Genomic DNA, 14,070 nt, shown 5'->3' with positions numbered 1-14,070 from the left:
TGGAAAGTGCTGGTTGGCAGGAGGCTCAGAGGAGGAGGTGGCCTTCTCCCCTGAAAGGGCCAGACTTGGCTGGGGCTCCTATAACTCCACCTCCAGGGTGATGCCCCAATCTGTGAAATGAATCCCTTGTGGACTCTGCAGGCAGTGAGTGCGTCTCCCTCCCTCTGGCTCAGTTCTGACCTCTAACCAAAGGCAGTCAGGCTCTGAGGGCCCCTGGCCCCACTTGAACCCCAATGCCCACCCAAGGGAAGCCCCTGGGATGAAGGGCCTCTGCTCACAGTGCAGATCCCAGCCCAGAGGGCTACACTTCCAGTCTCTCAGCAGCCCTCACTGTGGGCAGTACTGTCTCTGTCTTCAAGGGCCTGAAGCAGCCACTTGGAGCCTGGTCCCAGCACAAGGTTACCCAGGGGGCTAGAGACAGAATGGAGCCTGGATTTGGACTCCAGAGGCCCTGGCGTGTACTCGCCTAAGAGGCTGCAGACCGTTTCCCAGGCTAAGCTCATCCAGGGCAAGGTCTCTGCACATCTGTTCGGATCCTCAGCCTGAGGTGGGGATGGGAAAGGTGGGGGCAATATTTCAGGACCCATCACACGAAAACAGGCCGAGGATCCCCCTATTTTTAGCAACCTATTTTCCCCCATACCGGGAGCAAAAGCTCGGATAAATATCCATTCACACCAGCCAAGTAATTCCTTAAATAAAGCAGCTACACTCTGGTATTCCCTGTGTTCAAAATATATGCTCCTTGGATTTTTAATATCTCACGCAGTCTGCATAATTTTAACCCAAGCACAGCAACCGTTTACTGTCTTAATATGTGAGTCACTGTTCGGGGAATCAAGACAGCGGGAACAGACTGGTGGACTCAGTGGGTGTGGGGGTCCCCGGGTTCAAGCCTGGTGGTTGTGTGAGGGATCTGGGTTTTCCTGATCCCCCAGGGAAGGGACAGTAACCACAGTGAGGCCGACCAGCTACTGACCTGGGCTTCCTGTATCCACTCTGCTCACAGCAGCCAGAGTCTTCACTCTCTGGCATGCCCCTGGCTGAACCCCTCCCGTGGTGTCCCTTCCAGGGAATGAAAGCCCACTTCCTGATTTGCCCATAAGACCCTCCCTGATCTGGCTCCTGTGGACCCCATCTACCTGGCTCCCCTCTATCTCCCACCAGGCTGGCCTATGCTCACTGTGGTCCTGGCCACACCCTCCTTCTGCTCTTTAAGCACACTGGGCTTCATCTAGCCCCGGGGCCTTTGCACCTACGGCTCACCCTGGAATGTTTTTTCCCTAGGTCTCTTCAGCGGCTCCATCTTATCATTTGGGTCTCAGCTTAAGCGTCAGCTCCTCAGAGAGGATCCTTAGACCCTGACTAGTTGGACTTAAACTTCCCGCCCCTCCTCTCTCATGCATGCCTTTCACTTTATTTTCTTCAAAAGCTTTCTGAAACTATATCGATAGGGTAACTCGTTTATTGTCTTCCTTCCCACTGGAAGGTCAGCAACATGAAAGCAGGAATCTCGTCTGCCCTGTTCACTGCTGCAACTTCAGAACCTGCATGGCACATAGTAGGTGCTCAATAAATATCTGTTAAATGAATGAATGCTTTCTCACGACAACCCTTAGGAATACTATTGCTATTTTTCCTATTTTACAGATGAAGAGACAGACTAAGAGAAGTTAAGTGACTTGTCCAAGGTCATACAACGTGTACATGGGGACCCTTCACATCCCACGAGTCCCACAGTCGGCCTGGGGTTAGGAACCCAGCACTAAGCACAAACCCTGCTTTGCTCCCCAATAAATAAACCTTGAGGGGCACGTGGTGAAAGGCTGAGCAAAGTACGCCTAATTAACCAGTGCGGGGGCACCAGGCAGAGAGGACGGGCCTTTGATCAAAGCCCACAGGTGACAGGACCAGAGCTCCACCCATGAAGACGATTGTGTCATTCGGGCCAGCGACTGACAAGCAGCTCACCTGAGCTTGTTGTCATAAAGTCAGGTTATTGCAGGGCATTACTGTTGCCATAAAGTGCCTTGGCTAGTGAACATGTAATTCCTTCACACTCTTCCAGGAAGCGCAAGTTTATTTTTACAAAGGACGGCGAGGCTGAAAGATTCTGCCCTCTAGAACTTCCCTCTATTCTTGCTCCGCCTCGTAGAGGCCAATGACCGGGGCAATTTGCTTCAAACCTCAATTCCCACCTGTATAAAATGGGTATCGAAATAAAACCTGCCTCACCGGCTTGTTGTAAAATTCCAAGGAGGAAACAGATATGCAGAAAGTAAGTGGCCTGTAAGTGTTAGGGCTGGGACTGCGTCAGGGGCCACACTGGTAGAAAGGAGGAGGTGCAGACAGAGCAGAGGAACATTTGAGAAGGAGGTTGATTTTCCTCTAGGCTGCACCGTGCGATTTCTGTCCCAGTGCCCTCTGCCTTCGGCCTGATTAAGGCAGCACCTCCAGGCTTAGACATAGTCTGAAGCTCTCTGAACACTGAAGCTCTCACTGAAGCTCTCTCGTGCGATAACCTTTTCTCTCCACAGCACGTAGAGCAGCGGTTCTCAACCTTCCTAATGCCGCGACCCCTTAATACAGTTCCTTATGTTGTGGTGACCCCCAACCATAAAATTATTTTTGTTGCTACTCTATCACTGTAATTTTGCTACTGTTATGAATCATAATGTAAATATCTTTTTGTTTTCCGATGGTCTTAGGCGACCCCTGTGAAAGGGTCATTCGCCCCCCAAAGGGGTCGCGACCCACAGGTTGAGAACCGCTGACCTAGAGTCTCCTCTGCACAATCTGATGTCACACTTCTGCGTAAAGGCCTGTTTCCTGTATCTTGGGCTCCACCCCCAGTTCCTGCCTATGGTGTGCAGAAGTGTGCATGCTGATCTCTGCTCCTCTTCTGACCTCATCGCACCCCTTGTGGTCCCACCCATGGAATCGGCTTCCTCCAGGCACCTGCTCTTTGTCCCTTCTGTTCCCTTTGCCTGGAACACTTGCCACCCCTCTCCCTTCCCACAGGTACATTTCTCAGGCCTCAGGGGAGGCTTGGCTTTACCCTTCCCCCATCTCCCCTTGCTCTGAGCTCATGGGTTCCCCGCGCTTTTCCTTTGTGGCATCTTTTATGGGTAGAAATCTGCATTTATTCATGAAGTTATTTAGTCATTTCCTTTTCCCCTAGTCTGTGAGCTCATGTAGGCGGCCACCACAGCCATCTGTTCACTGCTATATCCCTGGCTCCTAGCGCAGGGCCAGCACATAGTAGGTGCTCAAAACAAATGCTGGCTGAATGAACAAAGGAAAGGATAGACAAAGCACAGAAGTCCTTAGGGAAGAAGGACCTACTATGTGTACAGAGCTGAGACAAGCAGAGAGACCTGGATGGGTAAAGTGAGGGTGGGAAGAGACAGACATTGGCTCCCTGGGCTAGCTGTTTCCACAAAGGACTCATTTAACCCCTTGCAGCCCCAAGAGGAGGGGACCCCCTACCCCATGTCTGAGTCAGACAGGCCGGGACCCATTTGCTTGGCCCACACATAACTTGCTACGTGACCTAGACAAGTCCCTTGCCTTTCTGGGCCTTAGACCCCTCATCTTGGAAATAATCATAGCTGTCCTCTATGCATTGTTGAAGGATAGGGTGAGCAACTGGGGCAGAGTGGCAGGCCCTGTACCGGGCACACAGTATGTGCTCAATAAACGTTCATTCCCTTCTCTTGGCAAATAAGCATGTAATTTAGTCTGTCAGGAGAACATGCTTCTCACAGGATTTTTGTCTCTCTTTATTTTAGCTAGCAGACTTGAAAAACCACATTAACACCATATTTTTAAAAGCTGTGTTCTTGGGAGGAGGAAAGGAAGGGAAGGGAAGACATTTCTTTGTGAATTTGATTTAGTGGGAAACAATGTTTGAGTTAGGAAATTCTTGTTTGGGGTCCAATCCCATGAACTGTGAAGAAGGCATGATGGGACCGGCCAGTGGACCAGGGCCAGCTCGTGCAGCTACGGGTAAAACGCAGCCAGGGTGCCCACCGTGCCGACAGCTCCACCGTTAGCATCACCCCTTTGCATTAACTATGCCCTCTAGATGTCCCTGTGCAAAAATAGTTCTGTGGTCGTAATGGGTCCCTGGGAGGATGAGGTGGAGGTGGGGACACACTGTGTGTGTGTGTGTGTGTGTGTGTGTGTGTGTGTGTGGAGTGGCGGGGGGTGTTGTGTTATACCTGTGAAGTGTAAACCTCCTCTACCTGAAAGAAGCTGATAGAAAAGGGGGGAGGAACCCACACACAAAGAAAACAAGCGAGGGTTTGTTTTTCCACAGCTTGGGCGAGACCGTGAGTCAGCGGGCGGATCAGGGGGGAAGGTTCCAGCTGGAGACGCTCAAAGCAGCCCTCGGTTCTCTCAGGGAGACTCATGGGGGCTGGTCTCGGAGCTGGAAGGCACCCTCTGTGTTCCTCCCACACCCCCAGCGTGACTCAGTTCTACAGGAGGCACAGACCACTGCTGTTGCGCCAGTCATGTCACAAAAAAGGGAACACCTACTCCGTGCCACACAGGGTAATGGGACAATAGCTTGGCATCTGGTGTCCCATTTAATCCTCACAACAGCCCTGAGCAGTGGGGGCTAGTATGCCCCTTTTATAGAGGAGGATACTGAGGCTCAGAGAGGTTAAGTCAGTTGCCCAATGCAGCGCAGGGAGTCAGTGTTGGGGCCTCTGGGGCCTCCACAACTTTTCCTTGGATAATTTGACCACATGCAGCGAAAGCCCTCAGAATGTACCTGCTTTTGACCCAGTTGCTCCTCGTCTAGAAACAAGAATATAATCAGGCAAGAGCCTCAACACCTCAGCTCTGTGCATGACCTGGGTGCATTCTTCATAAGGGTAAAAAACTACAATAGAAGCCACATTTCCACCATGGGGAATTTTTTCAGTAAGCTCTAGCAATGGGATACTATGCAGCCATTAAAAATAATACACGGATGCCGTTTACTGGTATTGAAAACATTCACAAGGGCAGAGCCAAGACTTGAGCAGTCTGTTTAGTCCCTGATTCCAGCCCTGCCTCGGCCACTCTGTGTGACCTTGGGCAATTGATTAACTCTCTGTGCCTCTGTTTCTTCATTTTTAAATGGGGATAAATCAAGAATTAGATCTTTTATATGAATTATAAGAAGTAGATGAACTAATATGTGTAAGCTCTTAGAACAGCACCTGGCATATAGCAAACACCCTCAGGTATCGTTAGATCAGTGGGAGGGTTACTCAACTGTGGTCAGAAGCAGGGGTCCCTGCGAGACTCATGACCAACGTTAAACCTCCATGCTCTATTGCCTGTTTTAGGGCCCAAGATCTTTGGAAAGGTGAGACACAGAGAGGTAAAGTGACCTGCCCAGATTGCACAGCTAGTAAGTGGTAGAGCCAGGATCAGTACCAGGCTGATGTATATATAGTCCCTTCTCTCCATTCCAACAATTGTCCCTGGGCAGAGAGCTGGCGGCTGAGAAGCCGGAGGGCAAGCGGCCAGGCTTGTGCCTCAAGCCCAGAGATTCACATTCACCAGCTGTAGGCTGGGCTGGGACTGGAGGCCAAGCTGAGGCAGAGAGAGGCCTCTGCAGGTTCTGGAGCCTCGGTCTGCTGTCCTGCCCACTTGCTCTATCCCCCGGACCCTTGTGGTGTGACAGATGAGGCGTGAGGCCCTCCAGGCCTCAGCAGTTGGGGTGGGGATGCCCTGTGCGGGTAACAGGCAGAGGGGCTGTGTGATAGCTACCCTTGCCCTCACCTATGGGGCAAGACTCCTTCTGGGCCCTGCATGGCTGCAGGTTGGGATGAGGAGGAAGGCGGCCCTGTCTCCCTGGGCCTCCTCAGTCATCTGTGCATTGAAGGAGGAATGGACCCATTGAGACGCCCTTTTGGGCGCCTTGTGTTGTGGTCTTGGTGAGGTAAGAGTGACCCTTCTTCTCCTGAATGCTACTATATGACCTTTGCTACCCAAGAGAAAATGGGGAAGCAGAAGTGAATTTCCGAAGACTGATGATTATCACTTAGCCATGACCAACCTGCAAGGGACCCTCAAGCCTAAAAGGAAGGCATGTCCTCTTATTAGAGATGCTTTCACCAGAGGGCCTGCATCGAGACATACCTGGGCAAGGGGCCTCGTCTCCCTGGACATCAGCTTCCTCAGCTTTTAAATGGAATCACTCCCAGGGTGACTGCAAGGATCAGACCCCACCGCTTACGTCAGGCTGTTTGCCCCTGTCCGTGGTATAATATTCTCACTGTGGCGGACTTGAAGCTACTGGACCGTGTAGTCACGGAGTGAGTACAATGCCCTCCAGAACACCCGAACCCCGCTGATGACCTTTGGGACCTTGGTGCATAATTTTAATTCTTTCTTGGGAATGAATTCCCCAAAGTGAAATGGTTGTGAGAGCATACGCAGGAGGCTTTTGATGAGCAATTCCAAATTGCCCTCCAGAAAGAAGTTATCAAGTTGTGTTCCCTGGCCTGTCTCTCTCACCCCACCCTCTGACAATGGCTGTTATCACGCCTTTTAATCTCACCCATGTGATAGAATAACAGTTCATTGCTGTTTTCATTTGCATTGCTTTTGGTGAACAACTTTTAGAAATATTTACAGTCAACTGAAATTTTATTTGAGAAACTTTCAGAACACTTCATGAAGCCCCTGGGGATTATAGGTGTCCAAGAAGCAATTTGGGAATCATGGCTTTGCTCATCGATGAGATCAAAGAGTTGATCCATTCACCCACCAAACAGCATCACAGCTTTTCCCAGAAGGCACCTTGCTGTGTTGCTCAATTCCACCTTGTCCCAATCACACCACCACCCCCTCCTACCTTTGTCTCAGGCAAATACACAGCACTTACTTAGCACGCTGTGGGAACTGACACCAGCTAACATCTGTGCTTAGGAAAGGTCGAGGTGGGCAGTATGACATATCTGAGGTTCCTTTCAAATAAAGGTGTGTCCTGGAGAAGTAGCTGGGTGGCCTTGGACAAGTCATTTCACCTCTCTGAGCCTCAGTGCCCTCATCTGCAAAATGGGGGTAGGGGTAGGGGTGATAATAGTACAGCCCATGCAAGATTACAGTGAGAATTAAATGAGCGAATACATTTTAAGTGCTTAGCCCAGGGCCTGGCACATAGTAGGTGTGCAACAAGTGACAATCGTCATCATCATCATCATCATCCTTATTATTGCACTGTTAAAGTGCTTCGTAAACCACAGCATTCTATATGAATGTAAAGTAGTGACATTATAGTCCTTGGTGTTTCCTCCAGCCCCTCTGCTCTGATCAGAAAGGTCACTATAGACCTCACATGTCCAGCTTCAAAGCTAGTCTTCTCTGGAGTGGAACGGAACCCTTTGAATTCTCCAGTGCCTTCATTTGACCAAACACTGACTTTTTTCAGAGTGGAGCTCAAATTTTCTTCAAGAAGCTTCCTCCAACAGGTCCTTTCTGGCTTTGTTTGGCTGGGGACAAAAGTGTCCTAATGGGGCACCTGCCTCCTGTCTCTCCCCCAGTCAATTTGTCCTGCCCAAGACAGCTTTCTGAGTCTTCCAGGACACAGCCTTCCTTCTATCCATCCATCCATCCATCCATCCATCCATCCATCCATCCATCCATCCATCCATCCAACACATTGATTACTTAGGTCTATTCTCAGCTATAACACAGAATCACAGAAATCAGTACTTAACAGGGAGTCTAATTTCAAGCAAATTAAACAAGAAAAACCAAACCTCCTTACTCCAATCTTTATGATCTGAACCCTGCCCATCTCTCTGATCTCATCCATTACCACTCTCCCCTTCACCTACCATGTTCCAGCCACTTGGTCAACTTGCGATTCCCTGAACACTACTGCAAGCTATTTCCCCACTCAGGGCCTTTGCTCATGCTGCTCCCTCGGCCTCATGGGTGTTTTCTCTCCTCTTTGCTTGGCCAGTTCCTTCCTTTTCATCATTTAGTTTCCAGATCAAATGGTATTTCCTCCAAGGGAACTTGCATTGCCTGACCCCAAACGAAATTACGCCCCCTTCATTATGCTTCCTTCATAGGCTTAACATAATACGTGAAGGTGTGCTTGCTTTGTGTTTTCACTCATTTAATGTTTGTCTCTTCTGCAGGTTTGTAAGTTCATGAGGGTGGGGCTACTACCTGCTGTGCGCATGGCAGTGGGGCTGGAGCTGAGCCGTGTGCCCGGCAGCTTCCACACTCAGGATATATTTGTTGAATAAGCAAGGCAATATTTAGCCAAAGCTCAATGAGAGAAACAGTGTTAAGGATTGCTTAAAAGGCAGATTGTTCACCTTCCTTTCCTGATATTCTCCAATGTCTCCTGGAGGCAGCCAGATGGCAGCCAGTTGGGAGTGGAGACTCGCCATAGGAACTCAGGCTGCAGACCTTAAATGTGTGTTGGCAGAAAAGCAGAAATGTGTGAAGGGATGGGATAGAACGGGAAATCTCTCCTGTGTCGACCGCATGAATACTGGTTATTACTCAGTGTCCACGCTGGTGAGAACCCTTAGGACAGATTCTTGTCTTAGGACCATGAGATGGATTAGAGCTGAGGCTCTGAATTCTGATGGTCTGTAGCCCAGTCCTTGTTCCATCAGGCATGTGACCATTGGCAGGTTGTAAACTTTCCCCCCTAACCCATTAGTGAGGATAATAATAGTGCCTCCCTTGTGTAGGTATATGAGGAGTAGTAAACACCCAACAGATGCTGGCTATTCTTATAATTCTCCTGAGTAACTGGTTTGTTCAAATGGCATGATCATTGTGATTTGTGTAACTGACCGAATTTCCCTTTTCACACTGTCTGCTGGGAAGCTCAATATCAATCTTGTGACCCAGCCCTAGCAAATGCCTAGGACATCAAGCTTTATTCATGGCCCCATGTATGCCCCCAATTTGTCATTTGTTTCTTCACTCACTCTACTGTTTATGTGTGCAGCTTGCTGTAACTTATGTATCCTTGGAAACTGCCTTTAATCTTTCTGATTAAAGAGATCTAGTACCTTGCATGAAAAGATTATGCTTGCATATAGCTACTTTGGTCTTCTTAGTGAGACAGTGGGTCCCTTGAGAGTGGGGACTACCTCTTTTAGACCCTCCCCTCCTACTGTAGTGCATTCTAAGCTGAAAGGATGAGTTGATGAAATGTTAGAAAAGCGAGGAACTCGTAGAAGCTCCCTGCCTGAGCCTCAGAGCGGAAATGCTGACCCGGGAGGTCTCGGCTCTCTCCAATATCCATAAACCAAAACACAACTCCGTGTGGGAAAGGTCAATGACCAATGTGCATGTTTCCTATGCTGTGAGATCACAGAAAGCCGTGAGGATATCTGAAAAAAGGAGCGGGCAATCAGGAAGCTTTGGTGGTCCCAGAGCTGCCTGAGCTGGCCAACATGAGGAGCCAAGCTCCATTTTGATTGCTGAGAGTGGCAGAGATTCCAGTGACTCACCAGCTCCCTCACCAACATCTGTGTCATCCTCTTCTTTCTGGACACACAGGACACAAATGACATATTTCATATCTTCTCATGAAAAACTGGACAATTTGGCAACTCTGGGCCCCCAGTTCCACATGGCAACCATCGGTGCCCTCTTCTGATGGGCACAAATCTTTGAGTGTTGACCTGGTCCCCGCTGCCTGGCCTGCCTCACTGACCTACGACCTCTGCCTGCCCCAGTGGGTCTGAGGCTGAGCCCTGGTTGACGGTGACATTGATCCTTCTGGGACCCGGGCAGCCTTTCTTGCCTCCTTGGAGACCCTCTGCCACCCTGTGCAGCCTTGGCAGACACTTGTCCTGTTAGACGGCCTCCGTTTTCCCACTTGTAACTTGCAGTCCCCTCTGCGGCAGTTCCACCTCCCTCAGACACCCATTCTCACCCCGTTCACCCAAATCTTTCCGGTCCTTCAGACTTGAGCCGTCTTATCGCTGGGAGGACTGCCAGGATCCCCAGGTCTTCCTTGTTCACACGCCCTCATGTTTTTCTGTAATTATTTACCCATGGTCCTGCCTCCTTACCATTCTCGTAGACCTTGTCACACATGGGCCCAAAGCACATGTGTTGAATGAATGAATGAATCAGAGAATGAACCAAAACGGGCGAGTAGACCGAAGGTGTCCAAGTTCACACTGGTTCAAGTAGTAGAACCCAGATTTGAATGCAGGACTTAGAATCCTGTGCTCCTACAATATTGCTCTGTCTGGGCACCTGGACCACCTGCTGTCCCCCTGATCGCTTCTCCAATGCCAGGCTTTGCCCCCTGAGCCACTGTCAGCCTAGCCAGGGAAGAAAAATGTCACAGGGCTAGCCAGTCACAGAAGTGATCCCTGCACCATCGGCTGCCTTTGCTGAGAGGAGCAACCCCGACAAGGAGGCTTTCTTTTCCCCTCTTCCCCCGGCGTCTCCCAGTGCCTTGCCCCCCATTTCACTCCCCCCTCACCCAAGCCTCTCTCTTTAATTGCTGTTCCAGGGAGCAGGAAGAATGTCATAGATGTTGCATCTGTTTTTCTGGAAGACTGTGAAGCCACATTAAAATATGTGCTCTGTGGGCGTTTGGTAGGCTGGGGCCTCTCTCACAGCTTAATAATTGAGGGGAAAGAGTTGAGGAAGGAAGAAATGGGAGAGACAGACAGACAGACAAGGGGACACTCAGAGAGAAACAGACAGAACACAGAGAGTGTTCTCTGAAGGGAGGTGGACAGAGAGAAACAGAGGTAGAGGAAGAAACCTGAGAGATGGAGAGAGGGAAAGAGAGAAAGAGGGAAAGGGAGAGGGGGCTGTGAGTTTGTGGCCATCGCCACGTTCCTCTGATTTTTCTACTGGGCCCTGGACAGAGATTTATGAGGGTTTATCCTAAGCCTCTGCAGTGCGAGGCCAACAAGATACACACCGTGGTGATTTTCGGGGCCAGTGGCGAATGGCTCATGGGAACCCTGCCTGGTGGGGCTCTGAGGTCGCCTGCTTGCCTCCCTGTCCGCCCCCCCTCCGCCCCCTTCCCAGTCTTCTCCATGGAGCTGGAAGGAAACAGGAAAACTCATCTGTTCCCAGAAGCCTGGGCTGGGAGGGGGCCCTCTGTGTGTCCGGGCTGGTGTGCATTAGCTTGACTTGGGGTTTTTGTCACTTGCATCTTGAATGATGCTTGTGGTCTAGTAGGGTCAGGCCACAGACCTGAGTTTGAGACCTAGCTCCAGGTGTGGGATCTTTGGTGGGTCACTTCTGTCTCTGAGCCTCAGTTTCCCTATCTGTAAGATGACGACAACCCCTGCCAGGCTGGATTTTGGGAGCCACCAACACATTTGGCACCAAGTATGACTTTAGAATTCCATGCTCTAGAGCCATTGTCTTTGGGGTACAGACCAATCCTGTTTCTATGCTTATAGGAGGAGCCCCCAGAAATTCCACCCCCTGAGCAGTGGAGGGGAGGTTCTCTGATTATGGTCTTGGGAGAGCCACCCCGGGAGCCTGGGCATGGGGCCTCCATCAGCTCTCGGACCCGCCTCTGGTAGGCCAGGCAGCCAAAAATAGTTGCTTTGCTAGGTTTTTAACAGGAAATCTATTTCAGGCGCAGGGAGGAGGACTTCAAGAAGCCCTGGTGGACAGAGCTATTCCCATGAGCTCATGCAGGCAGGCTGCAGCAGCTGGGAACCTTGGGGGCCCTCTGGCCCAGCCCTCACCACCCCAAGGCCTGCTTCTCAAGGAGGGACAGGCCCATCCAAGGCGGGCAAATGCAGGGCGGGTGGGCTCCTCTTTTTCTCCATCATAAAAGCAACACAAATAGTGAAAACCTGACATGCTGCCCTGTGCAGTGAGCAGGGGGCTCCTCAGAGCACCCGTAGCAGGCGGTGTGCTGGCGACATCTCTCCACAGATATTCAATGTGTAGACAAGGAAACACGTGTGCGGCCTTCTTACACATGTAGGATTGTACTACACTCATTCTTACACATGTTGGTTTTTAAAACAGCTTTATCAAAATAGAGTCCACATACCATAAAATTCACCCGTGTAGCATGTACAATTCAACGGCTTTTAGTAAATTCAGAGCTGTGGAACCACCGCCACAATCAATGGGACCAGCCAATGGCTGTCGTGTTCCCATTCAATCCCATTTATAACCCCGTGGGAAAGAGTCGCTGAATCAGTCAGGGACCCAGCAAAAGGGAGATTGAAGAGTGGCCCCTGGGCCTGCCAACTGTGGGAGCTGTCACCCCCAAGGCCCTGGCAAGGTAAGGTGGGTGGCAAACAGGAGCTGCAGCCTTGCTTACAGGAATGCATCCACTGCCAGCACCTGCCCACAGCCAAGGAAGAGCCAGGGGAATAAATAAATACCCAGCCCTGCTCTCCTCCCACTGCCTGAGCACTATGGGGGCCTCCTATTGGCCAAGCCGACCCGAAGTCCAAGGGTGCAGGGGCCTGGGCTAAACGTGATGGGGTCAGGCACCTCGCTCAGAGTGCAGTGGGTCGAAGGGGCAGACAGAGACTTCCCAGGACAGTGACTATCCTGTCTTCATGGAGGGGACACTGAGGTTGAGCAAAGCAATGTCCCCTGCCTGAGGTCACTTGCCCAGGAGGCTGCAGAACCAGGACTGAAGCCTGGCTCTGGCTGACAGCACAGCACACCTGCTGGGAGGCTGTGAACTGGTCACTTACACTCTTTGACCCTCCAGTCAGACCATAACCCCAGCTAGGCCTCCATCTCTGGGAGAGGTGGATGAGGTCATGAAGCTGTAGCAAAGACCCTGCGCTAGAGATGGCAAGGAAAATAGTTTTTTATGCAGCTGCCAAGGGGATAAGGCTAATTACTGAAATAAGGAGGGGATGAGATAGGAAAACGGAGTGCAGCAGAACTTAGTCCAAACCTTGCTTTTTACAGGTGAGGAAAGGAGGCCCAGAGAAGTTGTGTGACTTCCCTAAGGTCACACAGCAAATCAGGGGCTGAGCCTGGACTAAAACTGGGTAAGAAGCTCTCTCCTTGCCACTGAGGGGAGAGCAGACAGAGGCTAGGAGTTCTCTTCCAAATATCCTGCCAGGGGCCTGGTCAGAACCTGCTCAGACCCCTCCCATGCCCTAAAATAAAGAGGTGTTCATGGTAGCCCAAGACGGGGTGTCCAAGTGTCCATCAACTAGGAAGTGATTAAATAAGATAGTCTTATAGGGGATGCTGTGTAGGTATTAAAAGATTAAGCAGCTCTATGACAGGGAAATACCTCCAAGACCTATTAAGTTAACAAAAAGGTCGATTGCTAATCAAACCATTCTCTGTGTCCAGAGTATCCTATCCACCTGACACATACATCTTCCTTTGCCCATGAAGGTTCCGGCTGCTAGAAAGCTCCAGAACCTGAGGCTCACACCCACCTTGAATCTTAGCACCAGACTGCCCCTAGCAATTAGGGAGAAACTGGATGGAAAAGTTATGACTTGATTCTGGGGGAAGAAACTGCCCCCGGAGCAGGGCAGTCTGCTCACACAATGTGTCCCCCATTGCCCTGTGCTCCTGGGACCTGCCAGTGTGTGCACACAGCCAGCTCCTAAATGACACTCCCCACACACCCACGAACAGCACAGGTACCCACGGCCCATGCACTGCACCTAGCATACACACCTCTCACATTCTCAATAACATCACTCAGAACATACCTCTACCTGTGACACACACATGGCTGAATGCTTTCATATCTGGGGCCTTGCCATCTTGATTGCCTGGAAAGATTGCCCCCCACCTAGAGATATGCAAACTAACCAATCCAAACCGCTCCCCCACACACACACACTCCGCCCTGTCTCACACTTGGTGCCACTACCTCTACCCTAATCATCCAGGGAAACTAGGGGCAGGCCCTTGCCCCAGGGCCTGCGGGAATTATTCAAACTAGCCAATCCTAAACCTGCTTCCTCTGCCTCACCCTGTTCCCTCCCAGAAACCACAATCCAGGCTCTTGCCCACAGTTTCCCCCTGGCTCCCAGCCTTTCCACCAACAGTGGTGCCTCCTCCGGTGGCCCTGCGTGACATGGTCGGCCTCCTCCTCTT

This window comes from Hipposideros armiger, unplaced genomic scaffold (genome assembly GCF_001890085.2).
Source record: "Hipposideros armiger isolate ML-2016 unplaced genomic scaffold, ASM189008v1 scaffold_25, whole genome shotgun sequence".
Lineage (NCBI taxonomy): Eukaryota > Metazoa > Chordata > Mammalia > Chiroptera > Hipposideridae > Hipposideros > Hipposideros armiger.
This window is presented reverse-complemented; position numbering follows the sequence as displayed.